We start from the raw sequence: 23,993 nt of genomic DNA, 5'->3' as shown, positions 1-23,993 counted from the left end.
ATGGGGCTTGGAAGGGAAGTGATTAAGTAGAGATAGCTGGCCATTGCCTTCCTCTGCAGAGTCTTTCTTGGTGGCCTAACCAACCCTGCTTAATTTCCAAGATTGGACTCTAGCATGCCACATTCCCTCCTTACCAAAAATGCTAGCTTTGATTAAATACATCCTAATTATAAGAATGCATTGTCAAAATAGAGAAAAAAATATTTTAAAGGGCATACGAAAACATTAGTGTAGTATATTAGAATTGGTATTAATCAGAAGGATAACATTTATTAATAAGAAAATTCCTTCAACTTATTTTCCTGCTTTAGTTACTTCATCTGTACACCACCTTTTCCCTTAATGGGGATCCAAAGCAGATTACATTGTTCTCCATTTTATCTCTACAACAGTCCTGTGAAATAGATTAGGTTTCGAGTGCTTGAGCCAAGGTCACTCAGCAAGCTTCCACTGCAGAGTGGTGATTCAAACATGGGTCTCCCAGATCCTTGTCTAACACTAACCTCTTCAACAAAGAACTAATACCTTGTCTCTGGATTTATAAATTTGTATATGTTATTTCTGTGGACATGGGAGAGGCAAGTTAAAGACAAGTCCTGCATTTCCCAGCTAAGAAGTGTTGGGATCCTTAAGAAATTGAGAACTGTCATTAATATATTTCAACTCCTGTAGTTTATAATCTTATCCTCTAGGTGTCTTCAGTGACCAGCATTCTTTAAAGAAAAGGGTTTCATGGAAAAGGATTATATGCAGTAATGCACACTGGATTACTATTGAGTGAAAAGGTTCTGGGTTTAAAAATTTCACAATCCAGTTGAGTTAAGCCAGTGGTCCTGCCCTCAAATTGCTTTTGCTGGGAATAAAATTAAATCCAATTATTTTCAAATATTAATGTCCTGACAGACAAAGGAAGTAGATGCACTGTTAGACATCCCTTAAATCTGATTAGTTGCCTCTTAACACCTGTTCCCTTTATTTCATTAGCTTAAGGCAAAGCTGATCTTGATTTAGTTACTCTACCACCATGGCTTTCAGTGGTAAGGAGCTCATCATTCCCAAGTTAACAGGGTACAAATTTATAGCAGGGAGAATGGTGTGGAGTTTAGTTTTTACAGTGAGTTAATATTGCTTGTCATTTCTTAATGTACTGCTCTATTCCTTGCTCATAATATCAGAATACTTCCCAATGAGACAGAAATCCTTGCAGCAAATTTTGTTACTAAAAAAACCACATTTTTTTTAAATCCCTTTTCAAAAACTATCCTATCTGACAGTAAACGTTTGCATTTCAAATGATTGGCCTCACTTAGTACATGACCACATAGATACAGAACAAAGTTTGAGTCTGGTTGCACTTTTAAGACTAACAGAGTTCGAAAGTGCAGTTTTGTAAGATTTTTAAAACCCTATGCTTAAATGGATATTGAGTCCTCTTTGTAACTTTTCTCTGCTTTCTTTCTTTATATATTTATACCTGTTTTCTTCACAGTGGGGACCCAAAGCCACTTACATGTTCTCCTCCATTGCTGCTCTCACAACAACCCTGTGAGGTAGATCAAGCTGAGAGTATGATTGGCCCAAGGTTAGTCAGTAATCCTCCATGGCAGAGTGGGGATTTGAACCTGGGTCCTCCAGATCCTAATCTGGTACTCTAACTACTACACAATGCTGACTTTCTTTCAGAAAAGGAAATTTTGGACAAAGGGAAAAAGTTAAAACATCCTACAGTTAGATGCAACTCTTCCATCTCCAATTGCAGCTTTTGAGGATATGAGAGTCCCACCCCCCATGGAAGGCTGCTCATGTGTCTCCATGTTTCTTGTCTGGCCCTCTTGGGCTGTTTTCTGGAATCAGCTTCATGTGTACAACTTTTTTTATTGTATTGACTTCAATAATACTCCTTTCTCCCCTGTGGGGACCTAAAGCAGCTTACATCACTCTCCTCCATTTTTTCCTCCCAACAAGGTAGTGTATAACCTTCTGCAAAATCTGCCATTTTCTGCTGAAATTAAAGAACACATTTTTCTAATTACCAGTTCCTGAACCCTTACTTCAGCTTAATTTTGGAACCCATGTTGCACCCTCATCCCTTCCCCCAAATGTAACTTTTAAGAGTAATACATGCTTCTCTTCTATTTTGAGTTGTCACAAGGGAACTAGGCCAAAGCACAGCCACCTGCCTTGTGTCTTTTATCGTTTTGGGGAAACTATCAGGTAAAATAATAATAAGCTTTTATTTATATCCCGCCGTCCCCGCCGAGGCAGGCTCAGGGCGGCTCACAAGACATGGAATGTACCATGATTATAATAAATACAATTATACAATAAGATACAATTAAAACACATTAGATAAATTAATTAAAACCACTACAAATTAAAAAAAGAGTGTTCTCTTTGGCTAAAAATTTAAATAGGATAAATTTATAAAACATATTTGAGATTCCTTTTCACATCCTTGAAAATTGTGGCTTGTAAGTTAGCAAAAATCAGTTATGCTGTTTGGACAGAGGGAGATTTAGCTTTTAGACTCAGAGTTCAGTTTTACAGTGTTTGGGTTTTAACCTCTTGCTTTTGTACCAGTAACCTAAGTTTTTATAAAGATTTCTGCAGCCTGACAAGATTATTGTTGCGTGTTGAAAATCTGTTGAATTATTGGTTCCTACAATGATTGTTTTCTGCACTGGGTAAAATGACTTCAGTGCTTTGAAGGAGAAGCATATCAAAGCTCATTTACCACCCGCCCTTTTTCAAAACCCTTCTGCTTGCCCACCCCAGATGTTACAAACTCTTTCCAAGCTATTACAATGTTCTCATTCTGTAACCTAATGCAGAGCCCATATGCATAGCTTGCCTTGAAGGAAGCTTGGGCTCTGCATTTTTTGTTTTCTAACAGGACTCTGCTGATGTTTTTCAGTTGTTTAAACCTTTAGTAAAATACATTAGCTGAAGGGCAGTTCTTCACTAATGAGCTACATTTTACTCATACTGCCCTATATTTTAGTGCTTGGTATTTGATCCACTGTACTAATTAAGTGGTATACTTTGATGAGCCAAGGCCAGGATGTAGTCACTAATCCAGCTGCAGACTGATGAGCTACTTAAATTCTTTGTAGGCTGGCTTGTTAGATACAATGGCAGTCAAATTGCATACTATCACACTGCTTACATTTCTCTCAGCTTTATTAGCTCTTTTCTGCTGTCTGCTGGCTGATCAATGGTTTTTGGTTTGTGGAAAATATGTATGACCTTGTCATGGCAATCCTAAAATGTATTGAGTCATGATTGGATGGAGCTTGGTTTGAATTAGACAAAATGGTTGGTTAAGAACAAATTGTTGTATTAATTGGGATATTTTTAAAAAAGAAATTCAGCAGCTGAGCTTTTTTCTTCTATGTCATGCAGGCAGTGAAAGATACAATAGATATGAAGTGATTTAAAAAAAAAAATCACATCACAGAAAAATACCCAGACTTATTCAGGTCAGTGCTATATTTTTGTTTTATAAAATTAGTAAATGGTAATACTGAAGTGCCCTATCTTGTCTTCAGTTTCCCTTCCTGAAGTTGAACAAATTCCATGACTTCCATAATTTCTGTAGTATTCCCAACCGTATCTAACTTTTCCTTAATGGAGATTGAAGCTGAAGATTATCATTTAGAAGTATCATTTATTTACTGAGTATTTCTATGCCACCTTTACAGAGACCTGCTCAAGGCAGCTTACAATAAAAAACACAATATTAAAATATTAGATATTAATCCATTGGACAAAAGCAGCATTAAAAACTATCTGTAACAGGGTTGCCAGGTTCCAGGTGGTGGCTGGAGATCTCCCAGAATTACAACTGATCTCCAGGTTACAGAAATCAACTCCCTTGAGAAAAATGCCTGCTTTGGAAGGTTGATTCCGTGGCATCATACCGCACTGAGATCCCTCCCCTCATGAAACCCCTCCTTCCCCTGGCTTTGTAGCGGGAAAAGCTCATACGTTACCAATTTCAGAGGCAGCATGAGGCGAAGTCAGGAAAACAGCTTTCTTTATTTAACGTGCACATGGGCCCTGTACACGGGCTACAGACCCGAGAGTCTGAGCAAAGACCACAACGACACGCAGGTCTTATATACCATTTGCACAACTGTTGACTTTTTCAGTTAACTTTGCATAAACCACATAAACCAAAACCAAAAGCCAACGTCTATACAACATGCTACGTTTATACAACATGTTCCTCTTTCGGTCGCCTATTAGTTCCTCTTCTAACCCCTTTTGGTCCATCTGTTTCCTAGGCAACTTTCCTCTGTGGTTTTTGGTTGTTCTGTTTGTGGTAAGTCTTTCTGCTTCCTTTTGCTTCTAACACCTGCAAAGCCTGAGCCACCCCAAGCCAAAATACTATTGTCGGGAGCCTGAGCTAAACCAAGCTATCTTGCTATTTCCATATACCTAAACTCAGCTAAGCCTAAATGCTTATGCCAGCAAGCCTACATTAACCTGAGCCAATACAGTCTATTAGCCAGGCAAGTCGGGACATGCCCGGGCAGGCCTGTCTCTTTTGACCCCTGCATCCTAATATACTCTTTCCATAAATCTAAAAACTCTCTCCAATATTTCCTTCTTTGGCTCCCGCCTCAGCTTCACCCCCCAAATCTCCAAGAATTTCCCAACCTGGGATTGGTATCCCTACATGGAACAGAAACAGATAAAAAGCTGGTAAGATTTTTTTAAAAATACCCTAATTAAAGGCCTGGGGCCTAAAAGAAAGTAAAGTAGGTGCGAGTCAAGCCTCAAGGGACAGATGTTCGATACAAGATACCACCACAGAAAAGGCCCTGTCTCTAGTCACCACCTGCCTCACCTCTGAAGGCGGGCACAGAGAGCACAGCTTAACAGGCAGATCTTAGCTGGCAGGTAGGATGGAATATTTGCAGTAGCTAATATTATCTAGATTGGTTGCTGTTCCTTAGTAGTAAAATTGTCCATAAAACCCAACAATATATAAAGGGGTCAAGGCATTATTTAATATGCAGCCAGGCACAGCATGTGAAATTACAGAGGAAATATGCAGTTCCAAAAGAACACTTGTGCTGTTCAAAAAATCAGATCTTCTTTATTAGTATTGTCAATTTCCTGGTTCCCAGGAATGCCCCCCATAGGTTTCTGGACTTTAAGCAACAAACATGTATCCATATACAAGAAAATGCATAGGTGCATTGTACTAGCACACAAAATGCATGAATTATTGCTTCAAACTATTGTGCAGGTCCACAATTACCTTTTGAAAAACTGATCATATTCATATCTGAAGGGATTTTGAGGTCTTTATGATCTAATCCAAAGATGAGTGGTTTTGTCAGCTTGCTCCAGACACTGATCTTCAGCCAGCAACAGTGCCGTTGGAGCTATGGTTGGTTGGAGGGCTGAGGCCTGCAGAGCTATAGGTACTATTGCCCCTAGTACAAGGAAAGGGTATGAACATGTGGTTTGCCAGTTCATGGGCGTTGACTTCTGTGTCAAAAGAACAAGCAACACAGACCAATCTGTACACATTGAGGGGTGCATAAAAATTACTGACAGCTAACCATTGAAGAGAGTGTGTAGAGTGATATAACTCTGTTTAGGATGGAACAGTGCACCTCTCAGAAATCTAGTTTAATTTGAAATTATGAATTTTAATTCACTGGCAAGTCAGTGGCATAGTTTAATTCATTGGCAAGTCAATGGCATAGTTGTCCACTCCCCCCCCCAAGCTATTTTGATTAATGGGGAATAGTTATCCTAGGTGAAAAAGCAGCAACTTCTCACCCAGCTGTACTAGCCCCTCCTCAGCATCTGCACCAGATTCTACATGTGAACACAACCACCACAATCACACAGAGGATAATGCAAGAAATGGAGCTGCTCACCAGAAAGAGAGAGTGCCGAGGCCTGTTCAGTGGAAGGTTGATGCACCCTCCTCACAATCCATGCTTCTGAGCTTGGATTAGCTAGAACAGATCTCCAGAAACAGAGGCAACTTTGCTATGACTTGCTGCCTGTACTAAGAGCTTCACCTTCCTGGAGACTGGGCAGGGGCAAGGCTAGAGGGTTCCAGTGACTGGGGAGTTCTCCAAGCCCTGTTTCTCTCAGCTGATGGCCTTTCTTGCAGAGGAGCACAAACATTAAACTGTCAACCTCACATCTATTCTTCACTTAGAGTGCAATATTCATAGTGGGAAATTTGTCTTTTGGGACTAAGACCCATAGAATGGACCCAATCAAGTGCATGCTCTCTGCTTCAGTGGCCAGAGACAAGTTTTTCCTCAGATGGGAAATACAAAAAGTTTGCTAAAGACATAGAAGATCTTTATTATCTTGGCCACAGAGACTTGACAGGATGATTTAAACAAGGGTCCTCCTGCTCACAGTCTAAGCTCACCAAGCCAGTTACCACAAGAAGGGCTGGGAGCATTTTACCAGTGCTAGGTGTCCTGGATGAACGATAATTTGGATGGGCTAGACTTCGTGCTTTGGATATCTTGTTCTCTGAAGATGGGCAGCTCTGTCAACAGGAAACACGACCACATCCTGCAGATGGCCCACCCTTTTTCCATCTCTGTATTCAGGAGTTTCTTTGGATGTAAGTATGTCTCAATAATGAATGAATTGCTGAGAAGTCTGCAGAGGAGCCCATTAAGTGGTGAGTGTTCTGAACTGTTTGTGTGGCCTTGGAAGGCTGCAGCACTCTATAACAGCATCATTTAAGAGAGTCAATTTAAAGAGCTCAGAGGACTTTAGAAACTTCATATTTGCATTCTTTTTAACTGAATGGGGCAGGTATCCTAAACAGCCTTGTTCAAATGTCTTATTCTCCTTGAAATAGTAGGATTTTTCCCAAGAGTACTTTCTGAGGCCTGAAGAATGCTGGTATATATTTTTTCACATTCTAGTTCATTTTAGGGTCACTATTTCATTACTATTGGCTCCGGACTGCATCTAAAATGGTTTTCTTATGAGAAAGGTACATAATTAAACTATTATTCAAGGGAATTGTACCTGACCATGGCAGCAAGTTATCTAGATAGGGTTGACATGTCCAATTCAAGAAATATATGGGGACTTTGAGGGTGGAGCCAGGAGCAAGGTTGAGGCAAGCATAATTGAACTCTAAAGGGAGTTCTGGCCACATTTAAAGGGACTGCACACCTTTTAAATGCCTTTCCTCCTTTGGAAATAAAAAAGGAAGGGGGTACCTTCGTTTGGGGCTCATAGAATTGGACCCCCTGGTCCAATATTCTTAAAACTTGGAGATATTTTGAGGAGAGGAATCAAATGTTATGCTGCAAATTTGATGCCTCTACCTCAAAAAACAGAGCCCTAGATACCCAGAGATCAATTCTCCATTATACCCCATGGGAATTGGTTTCCATAGGAAATAATGAAGTGCCCAGCAGACATTTCCCCACCCCCCTGCTTTCTAATGACTCTGAAGCAGGGGGAGGGCCTCCTAACTGGGGAATCCCCTGCCCCCACCTGGGGATTGGCAACCCTATATCTAGAATAAGGCCTCTGATTTACATCTTTGCCTTAGGTCACTGACAATTATTATAAAGCAATTTCACCTCAGATTAAGTTTAAGAAATGTCTATTCTAGTATCTGGAGTCATTCTGTAACAACATTGTCCACTGAGGAAAGCCATTTGGGCAAAATGTGTTTGGTCAAGATCAATAATGGTTTATCTTTGGGATTAATGTAAAATGTTATTCTGAATTGAGGCTTGTTACTTGGGCCTATATTTGTTTTGATTGCATTTGTAATAAATACATACATATTTTTGTATATTTGGTAATATTCTTCAAGTTTGTAGACATAATTATTGGGTCCTTATATTCTGATTTCCTTAACCTTTTGGTTCTTAATTCATTTTGGGTTAAGTTTTCCGCCACCCTTCCTTTGTCTTTTGTTGTAATTAAAAGAAGCCTTCATGCTCAGAGGCAGTCAATTTTTGAATACCAGAGCCAGGAGACAACATCAGGGGGAAGACCTTGGCCTCTATGCCTCGTTGTTGGCCTTCAGAGGAACTGGTTGGCCACTGTGTGAGATAGGATTCTGGGCTAGATGGACCACTGGTGTGATCCAGCAGGCCTCTTCTTATGTTCTTATGAGTGAAAGCTTTAATTTTTTCATTTGTAAGTTATACTTCATTCAGTATCTCAAAAAACACCTATATTAGGTTGTGGTAACATGCAGATTTATTTAAATTTAGTTTAATCTGTTCAGAGGCACAGAAGTAATCATCTAAAGTTCTGTAATTGGTAGCCTTGGAAAATCTTTCCAATTAAGCAAAAATATTCAGATTACCGTAGTTACTTCGATTTAAAATTTCAACTATGTCAGCAAAAAATTAACATTTTCAAATGAAACTGTTCAAACCTAGAAATTGTCCAGAGCTCCCTGTCATCTGGGAGCTTCCGGCAGCCCCAGAATTGTCAGTAGAGAATTTTAGTGTAGGAGGAGAGTGTTTAATTGCCATTTTACCTGTCGAAAGCATCTTTTGACATACATGATGAGCCAGCTTTGTCTGACTGTTGTCTCTTTAAGAGGTGGAATTCCTCAGCCCACACTTTGCCAATACTTCTTTATTTACTCATTGTGCCTTTGAATTTTGCCTGGACTGAGCATTTTCTGTTAAGCACCAGCTGAAGTCAAGCTCATCAGTTGTGGCATTGTCGAAAAGCCTAAATAGCTTCCCACACATGCCTTCCTCAAAGAGAAAATGGGGATGCCTTTTTCTTTGAAGAAGCACTTTGGAAACAAAAGGGATTTCCCTATGTGCTAATGGGATGAAGCATCACTTTTTACCACACAGCAACAAATCTGGCTGCTGAGTTCAGCTGTATTTTGAAAATATTCAGGAGTGATAGCAGTTCAGGCTCCAGCTCTATCTAAGTGATATAAATATTGAAACATTTCTTTTGAGTGGATGCTGCAGAGTCAACATATGTTAATTATGTCCTTGGTAGTTTGGGAGAGAAGTAAATAATTGTAAGAAAATATCAGTTTAGAAGATTCATAAATAGGGAACATTGCTATCTTCAAGTGCATGTTTGGGTGTATCCACACTTCAAATTTTTTATTGGTTTACAATAGTCATGGCTTCCCAAAAATTAGAATCCAGTATCTCCTAAAAGGCCAACAAAATTTTCCACAGTATAAACTGTTATGAGTCCCTTGTGAACTTTGATTCACAAAAGTTTATACCTTGGAAATTTTGTTGGCCTTTAGGTGACTACAAGACTAATTTTGTTCTACCACTACAGACTAACACAACTACCCATATGCAGCTACTTTCATAGAAGGCTTCCCAATAATTATCCTAACCAGTTTGTTGGGGATGCTGAAAATTTTTGATTAAAGGATCCCTATTCCTTTTCACAGTTCTTTTGGAATAGGGAATGTATTGTATAGTGGGTTCTATGCATGGAGTCGCAGGATGACTGATAACAAGCTCTTTAATAGAAGTAGCATAGTATTAGGCTACATTACAAGGCTGGGGCCAGGGCCAATGGGGCCAAACTTATATACATCTCTGAGTTCCCATGCAAGCACGTTATTGGGTCATTCAAATCGGTGGGGGCTTGTGATTGGTTCAGGGCTGCAGAGATTTGGATCCTGCAGCCCTTTGTTCCCAGGTCCCCAAGCTCAGTCCGTATGGCTCCAATGAGCCAGGCAGGAATACCCAAAGTCTTCCCTTGAGTCCACATACATAACAGAATGAGTGATTATTTTGTTAATTATTGCCATGTAGATTGGACCTTAGCATCTCTCCAAATGTCTCTTTAATGGTTTGAACCTATAAAACTGCCTTATACCGAGTAAATCCATTGGTGTATCTGTCTCTGGTGTAACTCTACTCTGATTGCAACGACTCTTCAGAACCTTGGCCAGAAGTCTTTCCCAAATGTGTTATAGTGGGTAGAGTGTTGGACTAGTGTCTGGGAGGCCCAGGTTTGAATTTCCACTCTCCTGTGGAAGCTCCATGGGTCTGTGGGATCAGTCACTCACACTCTAAACTGCCTCATGCTGTTGAAAGAATAAAATTGAGAAGGGGAGAATGATGTAAACCACATTGAGTCTCCATTGGGGAGAAAAGCAAGGTATAAATATCTAAAGAAATAAATCACAATACTAGGACCTTTTCTCTGGAGATGCTGGGGTTTGAACCTAGGACTTTCTGTGTGCAGCCTCTGGCATAACTGGCTTATTGCTTGTACCTTCTTATGTCCCCAGATAAATTTGAGGTTCACCAAAATATTGGCCTTTTCTCAATCTTGCTCCTTGCTCACTAAATTTACCTCCTGGTTCTAGGACTGGTCATGTCATGTCCAATCTAAGACCAATGTCATGATTTTGAATACACACAAAGAAATTAATGATGCTAAAAGGAGTAGAAATATTACATGTATTGTCTTTTGGAGTTTCAGTTCTGTTTTCAATAGTTTTTTTCTCTGCCTAGAATATGTTGTCTGTGTTATAAATAGAGGCAAATTAGAAATCACTTACAGAAAAATATTATCTTATTTATTTTATTTTATTTATATCCCGCTCTCCCTGCTGAAGCAGGCGCAGGGTGACTCACAGCATAAAACTCCACGGTAGTAAAACAATACAACCTATAAAATAGTACATTCAATAAAATTATAAATTCAATAATTAAAATCAGCATTTAATTTCACTTAATGAATTTCTAACTGACTTAGCGTCTGTGTAAAGCTCAATGACTATATAATTCCTCAAACTTGGGATCATATGTGAAAGACTGGAGGTTGCATCTGAATTTTTTTTAGAATAGTCCAGAGATTCTGTGGGGAAATCCTAAAATCTGATCATTTATGTGTTTTAATTAAAGATGACTGGATTGGTGCAGATGCAACTCTAAGACAAATTGAGAGCCACCCTTATAAATGTATCTTTAGCAAATTGAGAGCCACCCTTACAAATGTTTTTTTTACATCCCCTCCCCTGCCTAAAGCAGATCTCCCTCCCTTGCTTAAACTGTGCTTTGCCATTGCATTGCCTCCTATTTGTTTATTGTTTATTTAGAAAATGTATTATTAACTCACCAAACAGTCATATGAAGTCATTCACAAAGTGAGAACAATACAATAAAACATAAAAAGAAACAAGAAGATTTATTGATACTCAAGCCGTTAAATCAGCAAGGTGCATAAAAATTTCAGAAAACAATATTCAGCAACCTAAAATGCCATGATAAAACTGTCCTCAGCCAAAAGCAGACCATAAAAACATCCCCCAAAAAGTTTACCAGTCAAAATCTTGAGTAAAAATTGATTTTTTTTTGGCCTGGAGTCTAACAGATAGAAAGATAAGTGACAGACAGGTGGCTAAGGGAAGGGCGTTCCAAAGGTAAGGTGCCACTACTGAAAAAGCCTCATATCTGGTAACCACTCTTCTCACCTCTGCAGTTGGGCACAGAGAGCACAGCTTGGGAAGAGGATCTTAACTGGTGGGCTGGACAGTAAAGAAGGAGACCATGCAAAATTTTTCTTATATGAAGTTCTGAAATGACAGTTTGAGATGGGTAACAACTCTTGAATATGACAAAGGGAAGTTCATTAATAGAACCATCATTTAAATTGCAACAGGAAAGGGAAGGGTTGCCTCTTTGCCCCTCTCTCTCTTAAAATCAGAATTCTCCCCTTCCTGGCTGATCTGTCCATTAGGAGAAACACAGGATGGATGTTGCAGAGAAACATAAAGGTGGGGTACCACCTTGGACTCCTCCCATGCAAACAATCCTGAGGGGTCATTCACATTACAAAGCTTGTGCAGGGGAAAAGTTAATTCCCTTTCTCCATGCTGCATTCTCAATCCAAAATGAGGCCACACAAAGCTGTAACTAACATTTTTTTTTTTTTTAAATACTAGGGATCCAGGCCTTGAATTCAGCAAAAGCTCACAGGAGTGCAGCTCCTGAACCTTTCTGACGGTTTTCCCTCCTCCCTTATCCGTTGAATAGTAGGAGCAGCTGCATTACAATCCCTGGATGAGCTCCACCGCTTATTTTTCTACAAAATAACTCCTGTAGGGATCTATTCATGTTTAGTTTGGCTCTCTGCCCTTCGTAGAACATTATTATTAGTGAACCACTTATCTGTGGCGAGTGGTAAAGCAGCAGTACTGCAGTATTGTGGTCTGAACTCTCTGCTCACGACCTGAGTTCGATTCCAGCGGAAGCTGGATTCAGGTAGCTGGCCCAAGGTTGACTCAGCCTTCCATCCTTCCGAGGTCAGTAAAATGAGTACCCAGCTTGCTGGGGGGAAAGTGTAAAAGACGGGGAAGGCAAACCACCCCATAAAAAGTCTGCTGTGAAAATGTCACCTCAGAGTCGGAAATGACTGGTGCTTGCACAGGGGACCTTTCCTTTCCTATCTGTGGCAGTTGGGTGGCAGTTGAATTTGCTGCAGGAAAAGGAGGGTGTACTCCTTCCCCAAACTGGCTCCTGATTTGCTAACTGCAGACTAGTGTTATGTCTGCAGTGGCCTTAAAAACTGGAACATTAAGTATACTAATAATAGTGCAATTAATCAGCTTAACTTCTAATCACCAACTTAACTGTGTTTTGTACAGTCCCTGGTATAATGCTGATATGTAAAAAAGGGATAATAGTATGATCATCACAAGATTACAAATTGTATAAACTAAGCAGAATAAAGGGGTACTACCGAAGTCATGGTAACAAATTTTGCCCCTCAGTTTGAAAACAGATCTGAAATGAAAAAAACTGCCATAGCCATTAGTTTTGGGGAAAGCATCGCATGCAGATACATCTACCAATCAGCTTTGAGTTGTAAAGGAAACCAAGTAGCTGAATTTGAATCCATTGTTTCCCAAGAACTGCTTTTATTCCATTCATAACTCCCACTAGCAAGTTTTCTCCTCTAACCATCAATATAACAGCATGGCAATATTGCCTCATTAGTCATGATTTAGTTAATGTTTTCTGAATTTAGTAATTTTTGATTAAAATTTAATGTGAACATATCATATCATATGCCACGTATATTATTGCAGCCATTAATCAAGTAACCTTATTAATGAAATGTCGGAAGGTTGAGTGAAAAAGAAGCCACAGGCTTGATATATGTTTGGCATGGGTCTATGAATGATTGTTGGGAGGGAGACAGTGACACCAATTGTACCAAGCTTCATTAATATACATTTGGAGTCTTCTATGTATTTTACCAGCAGATATTTCAGCCTTAGTTAAGTCTGATGCTTAATTTGCTGAAAGGACTAAATATTAATAATCTTGAAAAATATGTATATGGTTAGCTTTCATAATGCCATGATGATTCATACTATATCTTAATGCCTTTTGTAACAAAACATGTACCAAAAATGTTATCAGAGTTAATGGATCTTTCTGTTGTTGTTTAGGAGGAATAGCAAATGTTTGATACATGCTTCTCTGTGCCTCAAATGAAAATAAATGTATGTACTTTTTAATTTGAAAAAAGTGTCCAACAACACACGCCTTAACATAGCAACCCTCCCCACCAAAATTAAGAAACATGGAGATGCTGCCGAAAATGGTAGCTCCATGCCAAGTTTTCCCCTGCTGCATCATTTAACTTCGCCTTCTCTCAGTATTGTGTGTGTTTTCCTACCCACCTCCAGTTCCATATCATGGATAACAGGAGCAGGGGCAGATTGGCCATTTAATTTACAGGAAAAGTTCTTGGTGGGCCACTGCACTAGAGGGGTGCTGGTGGCCAGAAGTAACCATAATCAAGCTCTATCAGCTCTGTCAGATCCTCAGGTGCCACTTGGCTCAGTCCCTTTCGGTAATGGTAATTGGTGTTAGTTCACCAATAGTCTTTTCCCACACTGCTACCGGTTTCCAGACGGAAGCAACAGATGAATTAATACCCATTATTTGAACCACTGAGCTGAGTGACCCCTACAGTGCTGGCTTGTAGTATTGGGATGTTTGGTTAATATAGCAGAGTTTGCCTGGTCATAGAAGCATGATACTGAGTGCAGTAAATAAATCTCCCAAGAAGTATATTGCAAAAAAAGATAAACTTACATTTATTCTAGTAGATCCAGTTCACATTCAGGCTGCAGTCAAAGGAAGAGACAGAAGCCTAATCTAAAAAGTACTTCCCTATCACAAATTGCCAGCTTGTCTGGCATCATGTGTGTGGAAGTATGAGGGCATTATTTCTATAGGAGAGACCTGCAGAAATGTGTGTCCCGATAGAAGGGCATATGAAGAGTGAGAGGACAAAGGGACAGAGGAGGGGTCAAGGGCAGGTTAAGACAAAGAGAGGCATCCCATTCAAAAAGATAACACCTGTACTTAGAGTGATGTAGCGCCCTCCCCCACTGTCCAGGCATGCTGAGTCACTCACTCCAATCTGTAGTACCATAGGGGCCACTCAGTTTGGCTCACTCAACAACCATTTTAAATTCCCAGTCACTCCTGAGGAGGAGGCTGGGGCTGGGAAAACGTAATGGTGCCAGGACACTGGGTAATTTGGAGTACAAAGTACAATGGAGGAGGACAAATTGACAGAGTTCTGCTGTTTTGGGAAGCAGTCCCATGTTTCTTATCATCTATAGTTCTGCCCTGATATATAAAATTAGTTGCTTTTCAGTGCAGTCTTATACACATCTACTCCCTTCTAAATCAATTAGAAGCTACTCCCTTCTAAATCTTCTCCCTCTCCTGCCTCTTGGGACAGGGGAAGGCCTGACAAATGAAGGTCCAGGGATCACACTCTATCCCAACAGAGAAAGTTGATATAAAAATGCCTGAACAAACTGATAGCAGACAAGAAACCTTATAATTAGCGACATAGGTATCCAAACTAGCTTACCACATACTGAGCCTATAATTCAGAATCAAATTTGATTTCTCTCTGCTTGACTAGATAGAAGATAATAAGGTTGGTCATTTTGTTAGTCATATTTGTTTCAAGATTGTGGATAGCCTCCATTATTCTCTTGCCTGAAGGCTGATAATTCCTCCGTTCTGGGGATTGTACCTCTGGACGCCATGTTATTTTCCAGGCTGCCGAGATTCTACTGGGCCTTAAGTTTTGAATCTTTTGGGAAATATGTCTGAACCGGCCACAAAGAAGTGGACAATTTACCTTTATTTGTAGCTGATCTTCACTTAGTATGTGGTGAGTTCTGGCAAGTGCCAAGTGGTGATGTAGCTGTTGGGTAGAGGGGTGTAGACTGGAGCTCCAAGCTCAGGGCGTCCATTGCAGTTAACCACAACACCATGTCCTCTGACAATCCTGTTAATTGCTCAAACTTTTAACTTTGTTACAATTTAGGTCCCTTCGATCTCTCACTGTGAAGGGATCTGGTATGATAATTCTCAAGCTGTTATGTACTGGGACCCACAATGAACCCAAACTTGCAGTATGGGATCCACAAATTTTAAGGTATTAAATACCTCTTCCTTTCTTTTTCTTTCTGTTTTCTGCAAATATACATCCACTTTTGCACTTCTCCTACTTTGGTTTCTCCTTTCCATTCCCCATCTTTTTTCTTTTCTGATACATTCAATTGAGTCACAGCACTTCCTTCTGAATGTTATCTTGCCTGGAATACCAGTAATCTAGAGTAGTGGTGAGGCAGTGACATGGATCAGCTTTGAACTAAGGCTTATTCCAGTTCTGGAAATGCTTACAGCCTATGTTCAACTGGTTTTATTTTTTGCTGCACTGGGAAATGCTGCCACTGAGGTAGGACAGGAGGTAGTACACATTCCTGCTGCAGTGGACTAGCAACCAAGGGGGCTTTGGAGCCTTATCTTTAGCAGGCATCCTAAAGAAATGGCAGGAGATGGGTGGAGATGGCACAATATAGGTCAGGGGTGGCCAAACTTGCTTAACATAACAACCACATAGAATAAACATCAGATGTTTGAAAGCTGCAAAACATGAACATTGGAGGGAAGAAAGAGAGGGAGGGAGGAAGGAGAATAGATGGGGAGGTGGAAAGAAAGCAACTTTAAATGCATTTCAAGTGAGAAATGCCTTCAACTTGGTCAATGGGGTAGTGGGGGCTTAGAGAGTCACACAGTATGTGTCAAAGAGCCACGTGTGGCTCCCAAGCTGCAGTTTGGCTACCCCTGGTATAGACTGATGGTCAGTGTCTATGTAGGGCATTGCTATCCAGCTTAGTATGTGCATTCTTGCATACTGACACCAGTTGCCCCCACCACTGAATCCTGGCAGGCACTACTGAGGGTGTGATGTCCCCTACTACTCATTTACCATTAAGTGTTAGATGACTACCAAGTACTCTCTCACTTCTTCAGCCACATCTTCACTGCAGAATGAGAACAAAAGGGGGGAAAAAAGATTATCTGGGTTACCAACCTGATCATCTTTACTTTAACTGACCTTACAACCCATGCAGTTGAAAACAAAAATGTTTATCTTCCACTCTGAATTTCCTGTTCAGCTTCATACAAGAAAATGTTGCAATAGACTGAGTAAATATCTCAGAAGTTAGGTCTATTGAGTTCAGTGGCTTACTTTCTAGTAAACATATTCAGAATTGCTGCTGTAAGATCTACAATTTCACAACTACTTGAAGAAAAATTACTATAAGTGTCCTGAATAATTCCTACATATTTAAAGAAATAAATTTGTCCCACAAAAGGTTTCAGCTAGCTGTAAACTTTAAAAAAAACCCGTTTAATGTACTTTAATATCCTTGCATTAGAAATGAGTGATTGCTTTTTAATATTACTGGTAACCACTGATCCCCTCCTGTATAGATACATTTCTTTTGTGATTTTATTATATGCTTAATAATAGTACCAATAAGCTCAGATTTCCTTTGAATAAAAATGATTGGAAACAATATCTACCCTAAAGCATCTTTAATGTCATTACAGAAGGGTAGGAGTAAATTAAGCGGTATTTAGCCACCAAAGTCTTTAATTTCATTGCATTTGAGTGGGCGTGAGACATTACGAGGTCCAATTTTAAAAGTCGCTAATGTTTTTACATCTGAGTAGGAGTAAATTAAGCAAAATCACTCCTGAACTGCTAATATCATTTTAATTGAATGTCATTCAGTATCTTGTTGCTGCTACACAGAAGTAGACAATGAGTTGTGTATGACAAAACAATGGCAGCCCAAGTACGATGGCTACAAGAAATGAAACTGCAGTCATGGGTCAGGCAGAAGGAGTACTTCAAGTTGACAGTGCTTTGGTTGAGATGCAATTATATGCTTCCAGTCTAATAACAAACCATGGTTTGTCATTACAGAACAAGCCATGGAGATCCTTAGATTCACGTACTACTCCCTGCCACCCCCACCCTATATAGCTCAGTAACTGAAGATTTGCACTTTTGTAGTAACCTGTGGCTTGGAATCCCATGGTAAATCTGTTTTGATGGAAAGGATTTCAATCAGTGGAACTGGACTTCCTTGCCTCCCCTCCTGTAGTGCAGCTCAAAATAGCCCTCCAAATGCTGACCATATTCTTTTTGAAGTATGCAGACTCTCTGGTTAGTCATGTAGAAGATGCAGTTTACGGAGGCTAAATGCTAGAATTAGTAAATGAAATTAACTTGAATACATATGGAATTCATGATTTCATTCAGCATTGTGATCTTGACAGTAAGGCTAGCAGCAAAAAAGCTCTGTCTCTATTGGATGAGCATGTACACTAGAAATTTTAACTAGCATATATCTTGTGCCTGGTACACCTCAGGAATGCTTCTTTCTTTGTGGTGGTTCCTACTGTTTCAGGACACTGTTCTGTGTTTAAGGTTACATACCAGGAAGACTGATATTTTTGGTTGCCTTACTGTTTTATACCAAATGACCTTTACACTGAACAGTTAATCATATTAGGGAGGATCTTACTGCTCTGCATAACAGAATTTACAGTTTTCTTCCCATCTAAGGAAACTTCCTTTAACTTAACTGGCTTTTCCTTCAAGGAAGAAATCTTCCAAGGAGCCTTAACTCCAGCTTAGGGAGCCTTTTCCAACTTAAGTAATTCTTTCTCCAATGAAAAAGACACTTGGAGGAAGTTGGAGGAAGATTCCTCAGAACGGAGGAAGGTTCCATGGAGGATGATTGGATCTACCCCACTAAGTAGATATGCATGCACATTTTTTTTGTTTTATCTTTAAAAGAGATTGTTCAGCATGATTACTACCAGAGTTCAGTGGAGTTTCTAGGTCCTAGAATATGCTCAGGATCCCACTGAGTGAAAGCTGATGCTGCAGTTCTGACTTACAGTCCAGCCATTCTGAAAGCAATATGACTGCGTTTTAGCTGATTGGACCCTTCAGGGTCTTGTACTGTTGTAGGCCTGGCCTCTGATCCCTGTGGCTGAATCCATTTTAAAACGCAAAAGGAATAATAATATGTCTTCATGTTTGTGGATGTACCCCTTTATGAGCCTTGAGTGTTTGGAGATGGTTTTGTTCTAGGGCACATCCAAGCATGGGCAGAAGGTACTTGCTGCCTTGCTGAAGGGTGGGCGGCAGACAAGTATTGCCATGTGTGAGTGGCAGGGCTTAGATTTTGGGAAAAACAGTTTAAGGAGCAGACAGTGCTGTAAATTGTCTTGAAGAACCTGGGGACACAAGATCTCTCTCTTTGTGGATTTGATGTGAAGTAGCAGTTCTACTTCCTTGTAGGAATGCCTCTTGGCCTACACTTGTGCTTTACTTGTATATTTGTAAGTAAAGCTAATACTACAAAAATGCCATAAGTCACCAGTGAAATGCCTTTGGTGCATCTTGAAACCTTTCTCATACCCAACACATGCAATCCAATTAAGTGAAATCCTAAACAGAGTAATTCTGCATTGGATTTTATTTTAAGTCTGTGACATATCCTGCATTTCAGTTTAAGGCTCAACATTACCCTGAAACTGGCTTCCGGTTTGGATTTCATGGAGAATTGACAAGTTTTCCCGTGGGGGAGCTCACCAGACCCTCTATTCTGGACAGAGAAGGTGTTTCAATACCTGCTGTCTACATCATCTAGGCAAGATGATGGCCAAGATATGCTTAAAGTTCTGAGGAGATGTACTTTGGCTAACGAGAAATCCCAGGGCGGGTTTCTTTTTGGCTTTGAAGAATCTCCGGAGAAGGACCACTTCCAACGTCTATAGAGGGTATCTGGGGTCGTTAAATCGACATACATTCAACATGTGGCAAGCTTCTTAAGGGCTAATTAATCGTGGATGAGAAACAGACCAGTGTGTTTGATGTCAGGACTTCAAAGGTAAAGAGATTTTTATCTGTTGCTCCGGAACTAAATTGGGAAATATTTGGAAGGCAAACAAAGGTCTGGACACATAAATAACTTGTAATAATAAAGGAGGGGGAAATTTTGGACTGAGTTAAACAGATATAAGGCTTAAAAAAAGGCAAAAGCTGATATTGTTTGGAATTTTTGTGGTCACTCCCCATGAGAGTGGAAGAACTGCAGATCAACAAGTCATTACAGGAAATGACGTCTGGGAACATCGTGAGACTTCAACCATAGATAACGAGACTTTGTGGCAAGTGTGGGCAGAAAAGGCCATCAAGGGACGGGAAAACTACAGGGTTTTTTAAGCCCCTCTAGGACTAAGCCATAGAGAAACATCGAGCGCCATTTTGGGAAACTATAACTTTTTAAAAATTAATATCTGGACCCAGGGGCATAGGAGGATGGCGATTCTGGGCTTTTCTGAAAGGGCATGCCCTAATCTATAAAACTAGACCATTTAAAAAGAACTTGGTGACTTCAATTGTAAAGCCTATATTTATAATGGGAAGGCAGTAATGTCAGCCCAAAAACCATTACAGACAAGAGCCAAGACACTAGAAGAGGGCAAAAAGGCTGATAAAAAAGAACAGTTGGGTGCCATGAAAGCTAGATTGTCTAAACTGATTAAAGATTCTATAAGTGATTATAAGAAGGAATTAAAAAAAAGATATAGAAGTTCTCAGTAAAGAGTTTAAACCAGTATCCAAAAAAATCCAAGAGGTGGAAGAGAAAGTGAAAGACCACGATGAAAGAATTAATACAGTGGATTCCACTATTAAAAAAATGCAGGACAAAGCAGTACTGCAGGACTGCAAATCAATGGAAAATCAGATACGTTTGAGAGGTGTGCCTGAAAAGGATGGTGATTTAAGGAAAATACATAATAAGGATTGCTGAATATGTTGGAGATGATCCTGAGGAGACTAATTACTTTTATGACTAAATTTACAGGGTCAATTCAGAATATGCAAAGAAAAATAAACTACCAGGGGATGTGGTAGTGAGATGTATAACAAGAGATTTGGTGGGAAGGATTCTAAGTAAACAGTGTGAAGGCAAGCTGATTGTGGAAGGCAGTGATGTTAGAATTATGAAAGAATTACCAAGGAAAGTCTTAAGTGACAGAAGATTATATAAAAAACTAACTGAGCAACTGAGAGAGAGTCAAATGAGATATAGATGGATTCTCCCAGAAGGATTGGTTTTTGAATACAAGGGGAAGAGGATTACCATTACAAGCACTCAGAAGATGCAGAAGTTTTTGGTGGAGAATAAAGAATTTGGAGGTTCAGATTAAAATAGAAAACCATGATGGATTACAAATTATCTTGAAATGTAAATGGACTTAATTCACCACAAAAAAGAAAGGCAACTTTTCATTGGATTGGGAAGCAAAAATGTAACATAATTTGTCTTCAAGAAGTACATATTAAACGATTGGATTACAAATATTTGTGGAATAAGCAACTTGGTATGGAATTTTTTTCATTGGCTAAGGAGAAAAAAAAGAGGCGTGGTTTTTTATGTAAAACAGGAATTGGAACCAAAATTGATTTTTAAGGACGATGATGGTAGATATATTGCAGTGCAAGTGCTGATGAACCACAAGAAGACTTTGCTATTGGGACTGTTTGCTCCTGATGGAGCAAAAGATTCTTTTTTTAAGGACATTATGCAGCAACTTGATCAAGAGACACATGAGCAAATCATGTTAATGGGAGACTTTAATGGTACAGTTAAAAATATTTTGGATAGATCTGGAAGGAAGCATAATGAAGGTAAACTACCAAAGTCTTTTTTTGAATTAGCCAAGGAAGAAAATCTTGTAGACATTTGGAGGAAGAAAAATCCTACAGTTAGAGACTATGCCTTCTTCTCAGCTTGACATAACTCTTAAGGATTGATATGTTATGGAGTACAAAAAATTTGGGACTTACAACCAAAAACAGAGATTCTTCCAAAAATAAGAGCAGATCATAATCCAATAATGTGGTCTGCAAAATCTACCAAAAAGACTTTAAGATGGCGAATAAATGAAAATTTACTGCAGAAAGATGGGGTAGTAGAATCTCTGCAAAAAGAGACTAAAGCATTTTTCCAAGTAAATGAAAACGAGGACATTCAATATCAAATGGTGTGGGATGCTTATAAAGCGGTGATGAGAGGTATTTCAGTCACATTGAATAATAAAGACAGAGAAGCTAAAGAGAAACAAATGACAGACATACAGAAGGAGATTAAGAAGGAGAGAGAGCTTATAAAGAGACCGGGGGGCTGGCTGGCTGGCTAAACCGGGACCTCTTAATGGTCCCGGTATACCCAGCCCGGGAGCCGTGAATTGGGGGCCAGAACCGTGAAAGTCCCGGGAGACCGGGACGGTCTGGCCACCCTACCGGGGGGGGAAAGAAGATTTTAAAAGAAATTGGAATTCTACTAAGTCGTTAAATAAAGAAGTAGAATGGAACTTAAAAAGGCTTCAACAAAAATCTTTTGATAGTGCAAATAAAGCTGGAAAATACTTGGCCTGGCAAATGAAAAGAAAAAGGGAAAATAAAATTGTTAATAAAATTAGTTCGGGCAACAAAGAAATTGTTGACCAGGAAGGAATCAAAAGAGTTTTATAAGTATTATGCAAATTTGTATAAAAGTCATGTGGGGGGGAAAGGGAAAATAGATGCCTATTTACAGGAAATTAATGTTAAACCCCTAACAGACAATATGAAAAAGATCTTAAATGACCCAATTGGTAAGAAAGAAATTGAAGCGGCAATTAACTCAATTAAGCCAGGGAAGGCTCCCGGTCCTGATGGTTTTACAGCAAGATATTATAAAGTTCTTAAAGAAACTCTACTTCCAAAACTTCAGAAATTGATGAACATTATAAGAATAGATGGGAAGATACCTAATACTTGGAAGGAAGCAGTAATCTCGTTGATACCAAAAGAAGACAGAGATGTGACTAATGTAAAAAACTATAGACCAATTTCATTGCTAAGTAATGACTACAAAATATATGCTAGAATTTTAGTGGAATGCCTGAAGCAGCATTTGAATAATTTTGTTAAAGAGGAGCAAGCAGGGTTTCTCCTCAGAAGGCAATTAAGAGAAAATATCAGAACTGTAATAGATAGAATATTATGAAAAACATCCTGAAAAAGAAGTAGCTTTGCTTTTTGCTGATGCAGAGAAAGCTTTTGACAATGTTTATTGGGACTTTATGTTTGCAATAATAGAGAAATTGGGATTGGGTGAAGACTTTGTTAGAATGGTAAAGGCAATATATACTGACCAACAAGCAAGACTTTGTATAAATACAGATTTGACAGAGAAAATAGCAATTTGTAAAGGAACAAGACAAGGGTGCCCTCTATCCCCTATGATATTTATAATGACGCTGGAAATACTGCTTATGCAAGTTCAAGAAGATAAGGAGAATAGAGGGTTTGAAATTAAAAGGCTTCTCTTACAAATACAGAGCGTTTGCAGATGATGTAATGTTTATAAATGAAAACCCAACTCAAGTTACACCGTTGCTGCTCCAAAAAATAAAGGAATATGGTGAACTGGCAGGCTTTTATGTAAATAAAGAGAAAACAAAAATTTTGTGTAAAAATATGTCAAAATCTAAGCAGATGGAATTACAAAATTTAACAAACTGTGAAGTGGCCTCTAAAGTAAAGTATTTAGGAGTAGAAATTACAACAAAGAATATTGACTTATTTAAAAACAACTATGAAAGCTTTGGCGGAAAATTGAGGTGGACTTACAAAAATGGAATAAGTTGAATTTGTCTATCCTGGATAGAATATCGGCAATAAAAATGAATGTATTACCAAGAATAATGTTCTTGTTTCAAACTATACCAATAGTGAAAGAAGATAAACAATTTCATAAATGGCAGAGGAAACTTTCGGAATTTATATGGGCTGGCAAGAACCAAGAATTAAGATGAAGATCCTGACAGACCCTAAAGAAAGGGGAGGCTTCCAAGTACCGTATTTAAGACTATATCATGATGCAGTTTGTTTGGTATGGATTAAGGATTGGATAGTGTTATTAAACAAAAAATTATTAACATTAGAAGGCCATGGAAAGGTTTTTGGTTGGCATGCATATTTGTGCTATGGGAAAAGTAAAATGGATGTTTTTTTCTCACATCATTATGTAAGAAGTAGTTTGCTTAAAACTTGGTTGAAATACCAAAAATATGGAGATGAGAGGAAACCGCTGTGGATTGTGCCAACAAAAGTAATAAAGTTATAGTCGGATATTGAGGAAGAGAAATGGTTACCATATAAACAATTGTTAAAAATACAAGGAGGCAAAGCAGAATTAAAATCAGTGGAAGAATTGAATTATAAATTTAATTGGTTACATTGGTTACAAATTAAAAGTCTGCTGAAGCAGGATATTAGGAATGAAGGAATAAGACAAGAACAAACAGAAATGGAGAAAATGCTGTTTGGTGAGGATGTAAAATTGATCTCAAGAGTATATAAACTGTTACTGAAATGGTCTACAGAGGAAAATGTGGTAAAATCTCAAATGATAAAGTGGGCAATTAATATAAACAAGGAAATTCAGATGGAACAATGGGAATATTTGTGGAAGAACTCTATGAAAATATCAACATGTAATAACAAAAAAGAAAATTGTTACAAAATGTTGTATAGATGGTAAA

At 39.0% G+C, this 23,993-nt stretch overlaps 1 pseudogene; it reads left to right on the top strand.

Annotated features, from left to right (window-relative positions):
- Positions 1-1,024: 1,024 nt before the first annotated feature.
- LOC132591036 (uracil-DNA glycosylase-like) lies at positions 1,025-6,673 on the top strand (annotated as a pseudogene).
- The last annotated feature ends 17,320 nt before the right edge of the window (positions 6,674-23,993 follow it).

This window comes from Heteronotia binoei, unplaced genomic scaffold (genome assembly GCF_032191835.1).
Source record: "Heteronotia binoei isolate CCM8104 ecotype False Entrance Well unplaced genomic scaffold, APGP_CSIRO_Hbin_v1 ptg001331l, whole genome shotgun sequence".
Lineage (NCBI taxonomy): Eukaryota > Metazoa > Chordata > Lepidosauria > Squamata > Gekkonidae > Heteronotia > Heteronotia binoei.
The sequence above is the reverse complement of the archived record's forward strand: the minus strand, read 5'-3'. Positions and strand labels throughout refer to the sequence as shown.